At 37.7% G+C, this 13,603-nt stretch overlaps 1 long non-coding RNA gene across 2 annotated transcripts; it reads left to right on the plus strand.

Annotated features, from left to right (window-relative positions):
- The first annotated feature begins 1,925 nt into the window (after nt 1–1,925).
- Nucleotides 1,926–13,459, plus strand: LOC137392422 (uncharacterized). Of its 2 annotated transcripts, none has more exons than XR_010978229.1 (5): nt 1,926–2,081; nt 3,117–3,246; nt 8,142–8,199; nt 8,889–9,033; nt 9,202–13,459. It is a non-coding gene; the product is annotated as an uncharacterized lncRNA (long non-coding RNA). The 2 variants fall into 2 exon arrangements; XR_010978230.1 differs by having other exon boundaries at nt 3,117–3,179.
- Nucleotides 13,460–13,603: the final 144 nt, after the last annotated feature.

Raw genomic sequence — 13,603 nt, forward strand, 5'->3', positions numbered from 1 at the left:
TTAAATTAAAACGTACTTTGCATGTCACGGATGAGTTTTCCAATGACTGAAATACATGTACATGTAAATAGAAGGTCAAGGCTGACAGACAAATATTGTCCCTAGGCTACTCTTCAAATATAATGTGAGTTCTACTACTCATAGGTTCCCACTTTTGACACTAGTTCGCAACGTGATGCAATATAACATGATGTGATGCAATATAACATGATGCTATGTTAATATTTGTGCAACCAGCATGAAAAAACCTTGATTCATTTAAGATGGAAAATATGAAGTATTTAAGCTTACTAAAAATGAAAAGCACAACGTATTAATAAATTTAAGTTAACCTTTAACAACATTGAAAATACTTATTAGTCCAGTATCTTCTACAAAAATGAGTCAGAGAAGTTCATAACAGTGTGAAAATTTTTAACGTAATAAAATTATACTAATATTTGAATTGATGAAGCAAAAATAAGCGATGCCAAGCTAGCAACCTCTACTAGTGAACAATAATTGTCAGTAATTGGAATAGTCGCGATTACTATTCTGTGCTACATAAATGTATTGATGAAGGTTGAATACACATAAAATTATTTGATAAATTGTACTAAAACCAGGTACAATTTGAGTGACACGTATATCAAATACTACACATTTTTGTGAAACTATCAGACCCGATGGTCATTGAAAGGTTGATAATCTAACGCAACACGAGAAGTTGTGCAGCCCCGCAACAAATTTATCTGAACATTTCATTGGACAATTTTATTCTTGTTCCAATTCGACCGCTGGATTGGCTACCCATAAAGTTACCCGTTGTATGTCGTCAACAATGCAAATACGTAATAGTACAAGCTTTCTGACAGACTGTTTACAGTTTACTACTAGTCCACAGACGAGATTCTTTTGACCGATTTATAGGATCACGAATAAATAGGTGCGTTGGAGTGTAGCTCCGCCCAGTAATTCACTCCACATCATTCGTTATGCTATTTTAGTAGTTCGCTGATTGTAGTTTTTGCCATATTCAAATAATGGGCTAGAAGTTTTGTTTGGTTTTAATTCAAATAGCCCTCGCTTTTCACCAGTTAAAACAACAGACACAGTGTTGTGGCTTGATATACATCACATGTTGCTAAATCTGGAACTTTTACGTCTGTAGTACTTCTCTGCTGTGCTCCCGATCAAATGTTTCTATACACAATGCTGATCAATAACTTTTACAAAATATTTAGGTTCAAACTAACCATACACACAGTTTTTACAAAATGAAAATACACCATATACAAGAACCAATCTGTTTTATCAGTCTTTTTGCCCTGCTACACGGAGAGAGTTAAGATCACATGAAGATGAAGTTTGAAACAAAAAACTACATGAACACATCTAAACGAGTTTCTTATTTAGAATCATTTTCTTATTCAGTAATATATTGTCTTTTTAAGCCCTAGATGAGTGCGGTCTTGATGGGTAGGAAAATCCAATAATAATAAACTGTCCTTTAGACCTATCGAGCATTAACTAGTTTATCGAGACATGTGGAGACAGTTCATTATCGATTTATTTCTTCACTCATATGACGAAACTTTGTAATGCTGTACACAGATCTTTAGATGTACCAATAAAACGCTGTGTTGGTTCTCAGCCTGTATTGGATGCTGAAATGAGATTGCCCCAACTGTTTGAGCACTCATTCATTTTGTATAGTTATGTTGTTTTTTATAGTTTAAGATTAGTGCTGACCAAAAACTGCTAAAAGATGCTACCAGTCATAACCTATTTTTGGCGTATAGCATATATCGTTGAATCATTATTTCATCTGTTGGTTAATTACATTTTTTTCCATTGTATGCCATATTTATACATGTGAATAGTCTCTGTTATCGTGGCACATTATTTGAAGACTGACTAATGTTTTTCTCTTTGTTCCAGGTGTGTTCGCAGTGAAAAGTACCAATATTTGGCATGGCACCATCCAAGGGAAGAGGAACTTAAGCTTTTTGCTTTCATATTCAATCTCCATTTTGACACTGCCCTTGACTTTATAAGGCCGCAGTCTTACATGAAGAAGCTTTAAGTCAGCATGGAATCAGGTTAACAAATTAAAATGGAATCTAAACACTTGAAAAAATCTCCATCATCTCCAAGAGAAATTAATTCAGTGCTCTGAAGCTCATGGAGTCAGACGGTAGCAGTTTCAGCAATCTGGTTCTCATCACCTGCCTCATAACATTGTCATAACATCGCCGCAGTCACGTTCGCCAGCATTTGAAAATTTTTTGATACCTTGTTATGTTATAGTTTTGTGATCTATCATTTTGTGTATTCTTTAGGTTGCAGTTTATCAGACATGATGGGATGTTTTCATATTGCAAGATTGGCAAATAGTAAATGTGTTTTTATCAGTTTATGATTAGGTATCTTTTAGATGATTGTAACTAGCATGTCACTTGGTGATAACTATTGCTGCATGAAACCATCTTGTAAAAACCTGTCAATGTATGACGGCTAATAAGTTGTTTTAACTATGTACTTTCACAGGAGCCCTAGCTTGAATGAAGAACAGCTTTGCAATCGTTAATCTGCTATCTATTGTACTTGTCTTGATATCGAGTTGGCTGCACCTCTCAGTTTTTAATAATCATGAAGCCTGCTGTGGCATTTTTAGTATCCTGATGGAGTTTGTTTTGTTTCATGCTTTGAGAAGTATGATAGGAAAATTAAAGAAATGGAATCACTGATTATACTTTGATATTCTCGGTTCCTGCGCCGTGAATTATTGGCGTAAGCCAGACTTGCAGCGATTTTATATATTAAATGGACTTGTAGTCAAATGTTATTATCAAGATCCATAGTTACACTAGTTTATCATCTGTTCTCTATTCTAACACCAGTGTGAAGTTGTTAACGCTTGAGCTGTATGATGTGCAAGTGTAACCACTGTCAATGAATACTGACAAAAACAGGTTATGATAAATAATCAAATGAGCTTTTAACTGTTGATCAAATAAGATTTTACTAAGGAGTAGGCGTGCTTCCCATTTACACATTTAAAATTAACCCCTTTTTGCCGTGCTCTAAGAATAAACCAGCTCATTTGATATTTGTAGTGTTCTCTTTTCTCACAGGTGCATGTCAACAACTGTCATAGGACAGTTGTTCCTCTCGAGGGGAGATGATGTACGGATAAGGTACGGCTTGCCATCAGTAGCACTCAAACGTGAGTCGTGACAAAGAATCTTACGAATAACCTTATCGGTGACTATCTGAGTAGTTGAGCCTGTTTCAACAGTCTGTGACAACTATTAATGTATTTGATGTATTGCTTCATAACCATAAATATGTTTTGCAAAAAAGTTGAACTTAAACCAACTTTAAATACTTAATTTCGATGAAATTTATAAGTTTCTAAAATAGAGTTTTCAAAATAACTACGGTATTAGGTCGATTTTTTGCCTGAACTATTTTCATGGAAGTGCTGAAAAGTCCCAATTCAAATGTGCAGTGAGGGAATTTGCCGATTTATTAGATTTTTTTTACATTGGCCAGAACTTATTTACACTTAATGCTTTTAATAAGACATTTAATAAATTTAGCTTTTTGGATTTTGTATAAAATCATTTTAGCAAGCAGCCTGCTTGATAAAATGGTTTTATCAAAAGCTACAGAATATGGTAGCTATTTGATGTAAAGAAATACATAATGTGGTAAATATAAGATGTGGCAATGTGCTTGCTAGCGCTTTATTGTCTGTAATATATTGTATACATTGTCTAAAATATATTATAAGTTGGCAAAAAGTGTTAAGCATCGCATATTTTTGAGAAAGTATTAACATCAAATGATACTTTTTTCATTACATTGATATATCTATATACATGTATATATTCACTACTTTTTAGAACACAAAAACTTGTTCATAAAAACTACCGCTAGGCTTTTGATGCCTCTTTTTTCATAACAAATTTTTGTATGTTAGCTTATCTCACCTTGTTTTTTGCCCCTGATTCTCATCTACACCTTTGGGGTTAGCTTTATCAAAAGCATTGTGGCCAGTACTAAAAGTATACTTATGGTAAAACCCTCTATTTTGGCGCCATGGTGCTGTATTTTTCAACTTTTCTCTATGTGAACTAGAGCTACTCTAGTTCAGTGGGTTCTTTAACAAGTCGTTACTTATCAGGAGACAAAACAAACACGTCCTAACTTACTGAGCTTCAAGCCGTAAGCGAGTCATTAGAAGATCCCTTCTCCCGGTCTCGCGCTTTTCTCCTTACCTCCGGTCAAGCCGGAGTTGTAGCGAGCCGATAATATCACATCCTCCTTTGTTTGATGGAAGCGACTTTCTCACAGGGGACGTTCATCTAGATTCTGGGAGATCCCGTGAGGTCTAGTCCTCTGCAGCCTGTATAGCCTGTAGGCGACTACTTGCTGGTCTTCTGCACTCTCAAGTGCACATGGGTAAACGTGGGTTTCCCCCAGAGTCTGGTGTCTCTGTGAGTAGAGCCTGGTAATTCTACTTTGCTTCTAGGGCGCTTCGGTACTCCGGGTATCCTTGGAAACGCGAGGTTTAGGAAAAGGAGTCTGGGAACTCCTTTAAAAGGGTTGAGAGTCTAGGATCTCTCCAAATGTCGCCGAGAGTCTGGAATCTCTCCGACGTGACTTCCCACCTTGTGAAGATCACACCGCGCTTTCTCCTGGACCGAGCAACAGGTCCTCGTTGGCAGTGTTCATGTATTCTCTCTCTCCCGCCCAGTCTCCTTCTAGAGAAAGGTCTCTGGCTGTGTTGGTTGGTTCAGCGCGGTCTCCTGTGGACAGGTTTCCGGCCGAAGTCGCCTGTTCAGCACGGTCTCCTGCAAGCAGGTATCCGGCTACAGTCACCTGTTCAGCACGGTCTCCTGCAAGCAGGTATCCGGCTACAGTCACCTGTTGGCCACAATCTCCTGTTGTGTGGTCTGTGGCTGGTGACGCCCCACTGTCTCCCTCCAAAAGAAGACCTTCGTTCTCGTGGTGGTCTCTCTCGTCGCCCGAGTCTCCACCTAATGCCATACTGTTGTCCCTAGCGGAGATGGTGGTGGCAAGACGGTAGCAGCAGGTTTTCTCTGAGATGTCGGGGTATGGGGAGCTGCCCGGGAACCAGGGGAGTTAGCTGAAGCAAAAATCTCCCTGAGAGGACGAACTTTCTCATACTCTTGTTTTACAGCACGGAGCTCTTTCTCTCGTCTCTCAAGCTCCTTCGGTTCAACCTCGCACCATCTATCTAGTGTGGCACACTGTTCTCTGAGGGCCCACAACTCTCCCTCAAAATCAGTCTGCTAGTCAACTGAGTTTCGGTTGGAAACTATCCGAACATTCTTGTAAATACAGCGGTCTTTCCTTGACTTGAAGGGACACTCGCTTTCAGCATGATACTTGCCATCACATATACGACATCGGCTTGGCCTGTCGCACTCACCCGCCATGTGCCCAAGTTTCTTACAATTATTGCATCTAACACGGGGGCAGGTTTTCACAAAGTGATCTGTTGAGCCACACTCATAGCAGCTGTCATTCCTTCTCCGGTATGAAGAGCCATGACGCTTTCCCCAATGACTATTCCTGTATGCATGGTCTTTGGAGCCATCTGAATCACTGCTAAGACTGTAACAGTGCCAGCGATAGCGTGTTCCATGACTACCTTCACAGCTGCTAGAGCCATGCCTGTAGCCATTATGATGCCCATGGCGTTCTTGACTACTCTCACGGCTGCTAGAATCGCGTCTGTAGTCATCATAACACCCATTGCATCCTCGAGCCTTGTAACTATCACTACTATCTCTATTCTTTCGACGACAGTCTCGGATCTCTCGCCGTTCTACCTCACCAACCTCCTGTTTGACACACAGCTGTCCAGTAGCCCCCACGCTTGCAGCCTTCGAAGAGGTACTAGCCCCTGGGATTGGCTTTATGGCTTCCGGTGTCGCACTAGGTTGAGCAAAAGCAGGTCGATTAAAACTAGGCTCTGCCGTGAGCATATTTGAGGCCTCTTGCACTACATTTCTGGTCCAGAGAAGGTTTCTAAACCTCTCCCAATCCAGATTATTTTGGGCCATCAAATCTCTACTCAATCTTGTGTCACGTAGTCCATTCACGGCAATGACCAAAGCAAAGCTCCTCCGTGAATCATCATTCATGCCAAAATCAAGCTGCCTACTAAGCCGCTCTACTCTAAGGAGAAAATCTCTGTCGTCTTCTCCTGCAAGTTGTTTCGCAGAAACAAACTTTTGGGTCTTGACGTAAACGTTCTCCTCTCTTTCATAATGCCCTCTCAGCAGGTCCCAAGCCTGGTTGAAAGTTGAGTCTGGGTTATTAGACTCAAATCCCAACGATCTTAGGGTTTCCCTACCCTCTTGGCCTATGGCTTTTAAGAGTGCTAGTAATTGAGCCCTAGGAGTGAAGTTGGGGACCACGACGGCCTCCCCCTCCACCGTAGCCTCACTATCCCCCATCTCAAAGTCCTTCATTTCAATACATAGGGTAAACTCTTCGCTAAACTTTTTCCAGCTACCGAATACATCAGTAGCCAAAATCTCTAGCGCAGGCAAGCTAGCAAAAATATTTGCACCCACCCTTCTTCCAGCCATTATTCTATATTAATTTGAAAGAATTAAATAGAATTCACTGAACAGAAATAATAACGGAACATTCAATTGAAATCCGTTCGTGTATCTATTGGTAGTCACCACACCTCAATGCACCTCGCCGAGCGTCTACACACTCCACAATTGTCCAACACAATTCAATATACTCACCTCGACTTATCACTGTATTATCGTATTAATTTAGCACTACACTATCGTATTAATCTATCACTACACTATCGTATCAACTTATTACTACACTATCAAATTACCATATCACTCCACTATCGTATTAATTTACCACCACACTATCGTATCAACTTATCACTACACTATCGTATTACTTCTCTCCTGAAAGTAAGCACTCGTGGTACCATGTGAACTAGAGCTACTCTAGTTCAGTGGGTTCTTTAACAAGTCGTTACTTATCAGGAGACAAAACAAACACGTCCTAACTTACTGAGCTTCAAGCCGTAAGCGAGTCACTAGAAGATCCCTTCTCCCGGTCTCGCGCTTTTCTCCTTACCTCCGGTCAAGCCGGAGTTGTAGCGAGCCGATAATATCACACTCTATAGTGGGCGTTTTATCAGAGGTGAAATTCAAATAGAGGCGCTTATTTTTTCAACCAGCTGTTTAGAAATTTGAGACGATACATTTATGGGCGAAGCGATGCTAATGTCGCCTATATTTTGCATTCTCTCTTATGCGAAGCGACATTAATGCCATCGGCCTCAGTATTTTTACTTAACGGTTTTTCATATACATGAAAGTATTAGACCGAGTTAAACAAGAAAATACTTGGAGTAAAACATATTAGAAATTACAACATTAGAATTATACGATTATTTTTTAGTTCAATGGTGTTGCTTTCGAAGTTTTGAGGAAAAAAACAAAAACGATTTAGAAGAAAGACTTCAATACACCTTAACAGTGGTTGCTCATCTATTCTCATCATTTAATGAGACGTTTCCAAGTCTTCAGACCAAGTTGTAAAGCACCTTATGTACAAATCTGAAGATGATTATGCCGATTTATACTTTATTAGTGACTCGACTCAGGTTGTAGTTACGATTCTCGAATCAGACTCGAATGCTGCTAAAACCATGTCCACCATGACAACAACGATGAAAAAATTGTTTTCATCGATGTAATTTAGTCATTGTTTGCACCATTTTGCGGATAATTTTCTACTGATCACTTTCTATTATGGGTTCATAAACATCAAACATAATATATGTCCAAGTGGTAAAATGTCAGAGGTGTCATTCAATTAAATGGCGGCGCTGTATTTTTTCAACCCATCTGTAGTAGCGTTCTATTAGAGGTGGCGTTCAAATACAGGTTTTTTCATATGTGCTTGCAAACCTTGGTCTTAAATATCATCATAACTACTCTTAGTGTAGTGAATACTTAGCACAGCAATTGTTATTTGATCTGACAATTTCACATACATGATCTAGAAAAGTGTGTTAACAACTTCATTGCATCTCTTTTCAAATTATTTGAATCTTTTTTTAAAATATTCTGTTGTAGTACTGGATCATATGCATCTTTAAATGGTCACATTACATGCAACTATTTAAAGAAAGAGGTGAGTTATAGTATCTACAACTATTTACAAGCTTTGTTTTTGTTGCATTGAACACTCGTGTGTGTCACAGCTTAATGTGCTATCGAGTGTGTTTTATTGGCAATATACATGTATAAGGATAAAACAATCATTGGGGAACCAGATAAAAACAGATTAAAGTTTACATATGTTATTAATTTGTTGTTAACTTTATTATTAATTTGCTATCAACTTCTACATATGCTATTAATTTGTTCTGAGACTTGCGTTCATATGTTGAAGCAAACATTACCATAAGAATACCTTATTTTTGTTCAACTGGTTCTATTACATACAACCCTAATGTTTGGCTGCTCTGCATTATATAAAACTAAGATAGCAAAGTATTGCAGAAAACATAAATAATAATGAAGTAATTCTAATCGATACAACGCTTCCTTAACGTTTTATCTCAAAGAAACAGTAACGAAGGTGTAAGCTTTAAAAGCCAAATTTTAAAGCACGAGTTGGCAAAGGTATACATGTATGCTGTTGTGATATTAAGAAGAGGTCTGACTGCATAAGCAATTCGAAACTGTTGTGAGCAACAGCTGAACAGTGAGCGCTCTAATATTGAGATTTAAACATATATAAGCACACATCTGCCTGCAGCTGGATAACAATTGCCTAGTATTAAAAGCACACATGAATATGTATTGGTTTTGTTGTAGTTTACATATAGGAATGGAAATGTACAAGCAAATGGCTGCAAGTGTCATCAACATAAACCTGCAGGTTATAACAAACAGGCAAACCTGTGCCTGATGAGTATCATCCTATAACTTCTCCTTTTGTTATACTAGAATAAATTTAGTGGTAAGTCGATATAAAGTCACTATCTGAAATATTGTTGGTTTTTATGTTGCAGCTCTGTAAACTACTAATACCAATAAATTTTCTATCCTATTCTAGACATAGTGTTTTATGTCGTATTATAAGACTTGATGGCAATATATCAACATTCAACCTAATTTTTACTTTTAGAATATTCGGATGTCTGAGACACGACAATGGTGGAAGTAAAGCAAGCTCTAAACTATAGAGATAAATTATACAGTAGACACTTCTATAACGTACAGTGTAAACCTATAACGTGAATTCCACATAACGTAAAAAATTTATGTAAAGCCTTTGCTTCGTACTACATAAAAAATATTTGAATAACAAGAATCTCGTAGTTGGTATTAAACATTTTTTTCTCTCATAACGCTTGGGAGAAAAAGTGGCTTATAAAATGATCTATATAATATATACATTATATATAATATATTAATACATATTATATAAGTGCACTGTCAATCTAGTGAGCCATGACAGATTATCAGGTGTGCTGATAAAGTAGAAAATAAGTAGCTGCACATATATTCAAAAATACGTACTTTAAGGCAGTCGATTGGCGCAGGTGCAAGAGTTTTGGTATAACAAGCTGAATGTCACCAGTTGGAGTCTCGTGGAATGTTATCTCTTATCCTAACCTTTAACACTGGTGACGAATAGGTGGACATTCAGACATTGCTCTTACTATACTAAAAATACATTTTTGTTTTACTTTATTTTGAATATTTAAGATATTATTTTTTCTTTGTGTCATAGAACTTGCTGTCTAAAAAAGTTTCTTTAAAGCTTTCAAGTCATAAATATAAATTGACGTTTACGGTGTGCGCCCCTTAACTTATCTTGAAATTATTGTAATCATGGACACTAAACTGAGTGAAAGTGATAACAAAAAGAGAGAAAAGTTGTCGATACAAAGTAATGATACTATAGTTACTGTACATTCATTAAATTGAAAAGTTACCAAGTTCCAGTTTTTTCCTTTTTGAAAGGCCAAAGGGGTCAGTTTTGGAAGATCCTACAATAGATTAGGCGATTTACATGTACCGTAGAAGCTCCTATTTATAATGTAAATAATTTGTTCCAGTAACGTTTATGTTATAGGAATTTTATGTCATAAGAACAGTAAAATACATGTAAACTAGCAGAATTTCCGGCGTTGCACGGGTGTTAATAATCAGCTTATAAATAATGAGAAGTAAAGCCTGGTTCCCATATCGAATGTATGACCCCGGCGGTAATCTTGCGCAGCAAAACACATGCAATGCTAGGCGGCTAATATTCACATAAAGCTGCATCGCTGGTGATCACGTAAAAATGGCCGCTAGCCATGCCGTCTCGAAAGTGCTGACCTTCACCTCTACAGTGTATTTTGGGGAGGTTTTGCCTGCGGCTCTTCGTGAAAGTTGGACATCGCTGAACTCTTGCGTTGACTGCCGGCAACTACCGGCAGTACTTGGCGTGTAGGTTCACATTTCACCACTGATTGCCCTGCAGTGCTGCCGCCGGTGCTTGCGGCGTATATGGGAACCAGGCTTTATGTAGTTGCCTGCCAATTGCCATTAGCCTGGCATATTGCCAATGGCTAATTTGAGTAACTTACTAATAAGAGCTAACTACTTGCTCTCGTGGAGAGCCAGCATAAAATTACTTAGCGCTGTAACGGTGAGCGGTAGCATATTTTCACCCACATGGCGACAGATATCGCCCAAAGAATCCATCAATCTCGAGTAGCTAAATTGGCAAGGCATTTAGCTGGTGAAGGAGAGGTTCTGATATCAAATCTTCTGCGATACGGATTCTTTATTTCAATATTTTAATAGCTGGACAAACTGAGCTACAGAACAGACTGAGATTTATATATATAAATTACCTAATGATCTTAATCCATTCCAAGATCTTTCCAAAATCTTCATTTTGGACATACAAAAAAGGAAAAACTTCATTTAACCTGTTTTAATTTGTTGGCTGTAACCTAGCTGCAGTATATTTATAGGCTGGCATCGACAACATTTCTCCTTTTTATGTTCAACCTCACTGGTATTATAGACCATGATTGCGGCAATTTACAATAATTTGACGGGAAGCACACATCTTCGACATTTGTTTACAATGATTTGCTTATTTTTTCTAAACAGCGAAGTCTATTCTGCAAAGTAAACCTAATAAAAAATATTTGCTGTGTCTACAATAAAGCGAAACAACAACATATTTTTACAATGAAAAAGCAATACTACCTGTTCTTCATCTATCTGTATCCGGGGGTCAAGGTTAGAATAAATGATAACTTTTGATAATACTCCAACTCGTGACATTCAGATTGGTGAATCGATGCTGTAACACCTGCACCAATTGATCACATTAATGATATGAAACCCCCACAAGGATAGGCGACGGCTATTTATGGGAGGGGTTTAATGATCGAGCTCTGGTGGGATTGTGCAAGCCTGGGATTCGGGGCTAACACAGCTCTCGTGGGGTGGTCGCGTTCCCTTGTTGGGTTTTGGAAAACATGACTCGCTGTTATCTCATTCAGTCAGTAGACCCTGCGGTTCACAATAGCAAACCTTGAATTTCTACAGTGTAAGGATAATACTTAACAAAAAAAAATTGATCCATGGAAAATCAAACATTTTAAATTACCTATTTTTATCAATTTTGAGATTGGTAAGGGTCGTAATATATGCTTAAAGTTAACTATAATTTACCCGAAATCACCCGAACAACGTCCTTTTTTCCCTAGTTTTTGATTAATGATTTGCCACCCCTAATATAAAATGACAGTCTTTTATTGTTGTCACATTGTTTGACCTGGCCAATAAGATGGGACAGCAGGCAAAGCTGTGCAGTATAGTTTTCATACTCGAAATCTAAATATACAACCTAATTTGGGCCATTTCACAATGGCGACTATTAATATCACGAATGCTTGTGAATCGCAACTAACTGATCATAACGGTGACAATATTGGGCAACTATATATATTTGACAACAAAATGAAACCAACAGATCAGTAAAATAACCACCATTGTTCATAATATTTGTAAATTGACAAGAGGCTTTATTACGCATATTTCTTTGTTCTGGTGCTATGTTCGGGTTCATCCCAACAGAGCTCAATCATTAAACCCTACCCATATGATAGCCGTCGCCTATCCTTTTGGGAGTTTATATCATTGATCGCATTCAAGTATTTATGAACAATTGTCGTCACATCACGACAAATTAAAATATCATGGAAGTTGTATATGTAGTAGATATAACACTATATGCAAATCGTTTTTTTCTCTCGCAAGTGCGCCGATATAGATGAACATTCAAATCGTATTTTAGAACTCGCCCGACTAGACACTTAATGTTGTATGGAATTTTTTAGATCGCACGAAGCAAAAATTCCACATAAATTTTTCACGTTATCTGGAATTTACATTATATGAAGTATATGTTATAGGTGCATTTACTGTATTTTACTGCTAGTAAAACATAAAACCCATATAACGTAAACCAAAATAATTTGTTCTGTAAACGTAAACAGAATGGATTATTTACGTTTTCAGAGCATTTATTGTACTGATAATCTATAAATTTCACTACAATCATGTGATCGACGACGTCAACATTGCTCCAATTAGTCCTGTGAGAGATCATTTTTGTGATCAAAGTTTTATTTTATTTACTTCACTTATTATCAAGCCCCTTGCTATAACACGAATGTCAAAACATCTAGACTTCCGAACACACAAACACCCTAGATGATATGACAGAAAAGTGTAAATCAAGCGGCATGGCAGTGTCCTCATCATCGTTTATAATTCCACATTCGGATGAAGTTGATGGATAAGTTCAAATGACCGGTAATGGCAGAACCGGCCCACGCTTGTGTGATAAGTTCCTGCCCAGTTTGAATCGAGCGGTTTGACCTGTAACACTGGATCATTGAATCTTCAGACCCTGTTTATATTGTCTGTCAACCCACATCCCTGGCATGATTTGATAATTAAATCCTTGGGCAGCTGATCCCAAGCATCGACTGCCACTGCAAGTAAACCTTCATTTATGGTGTTCACATGCTTCCAGACTTGGTGTAGCTTTCTTGCTGAGCAATTTTCAATTTTTGTCAGTTACCATATATAATGCATTTGCTTCATTATATATTTTTAACTAAGGATCTACCAAGTTTTGAGGCTCTAGATTCTAGAACTAAAATGCTATGGTTTTTACATATGAAGTAGGTTCCGAAGCAAATTGAATTATATGTGGAGATTTATGCTTACTGCATTATTTAATTAACTAGTTCGAGAGAATATCTAGTATTTCTCATTTCCTGCTTTGGTCAGGGTGCGTGTTATTATACAATGCAGACTTTGATTTTTGTTACATAATAACACCAGTCTATGCGCAGTCATCATTCTAATGCACCAGTATTATCATTTAATACGCGGCATGTATTCAATACTCAAATTGAAATAAGTTATCTTGCTATCACAAATTAGAATATACGTTGTATTTCCCATATCTTGAAAGAAACGAAAAGATAACGACTGTCAGACTA

Source organism: Watersipora subatra, chromosome 1 (assembly GCF_963576615.1).
Source record: "Watersipora subatra chromosome 1, tzWatSuba1.1, whole genome shotgun sequence".
Lineage (NCBI taxonomy): Eukaryota > Metazoa > Bryozoa > Gymnolaemata > Cheilostomatida > Watersiporidae > Watersipora > Watersipora subatra.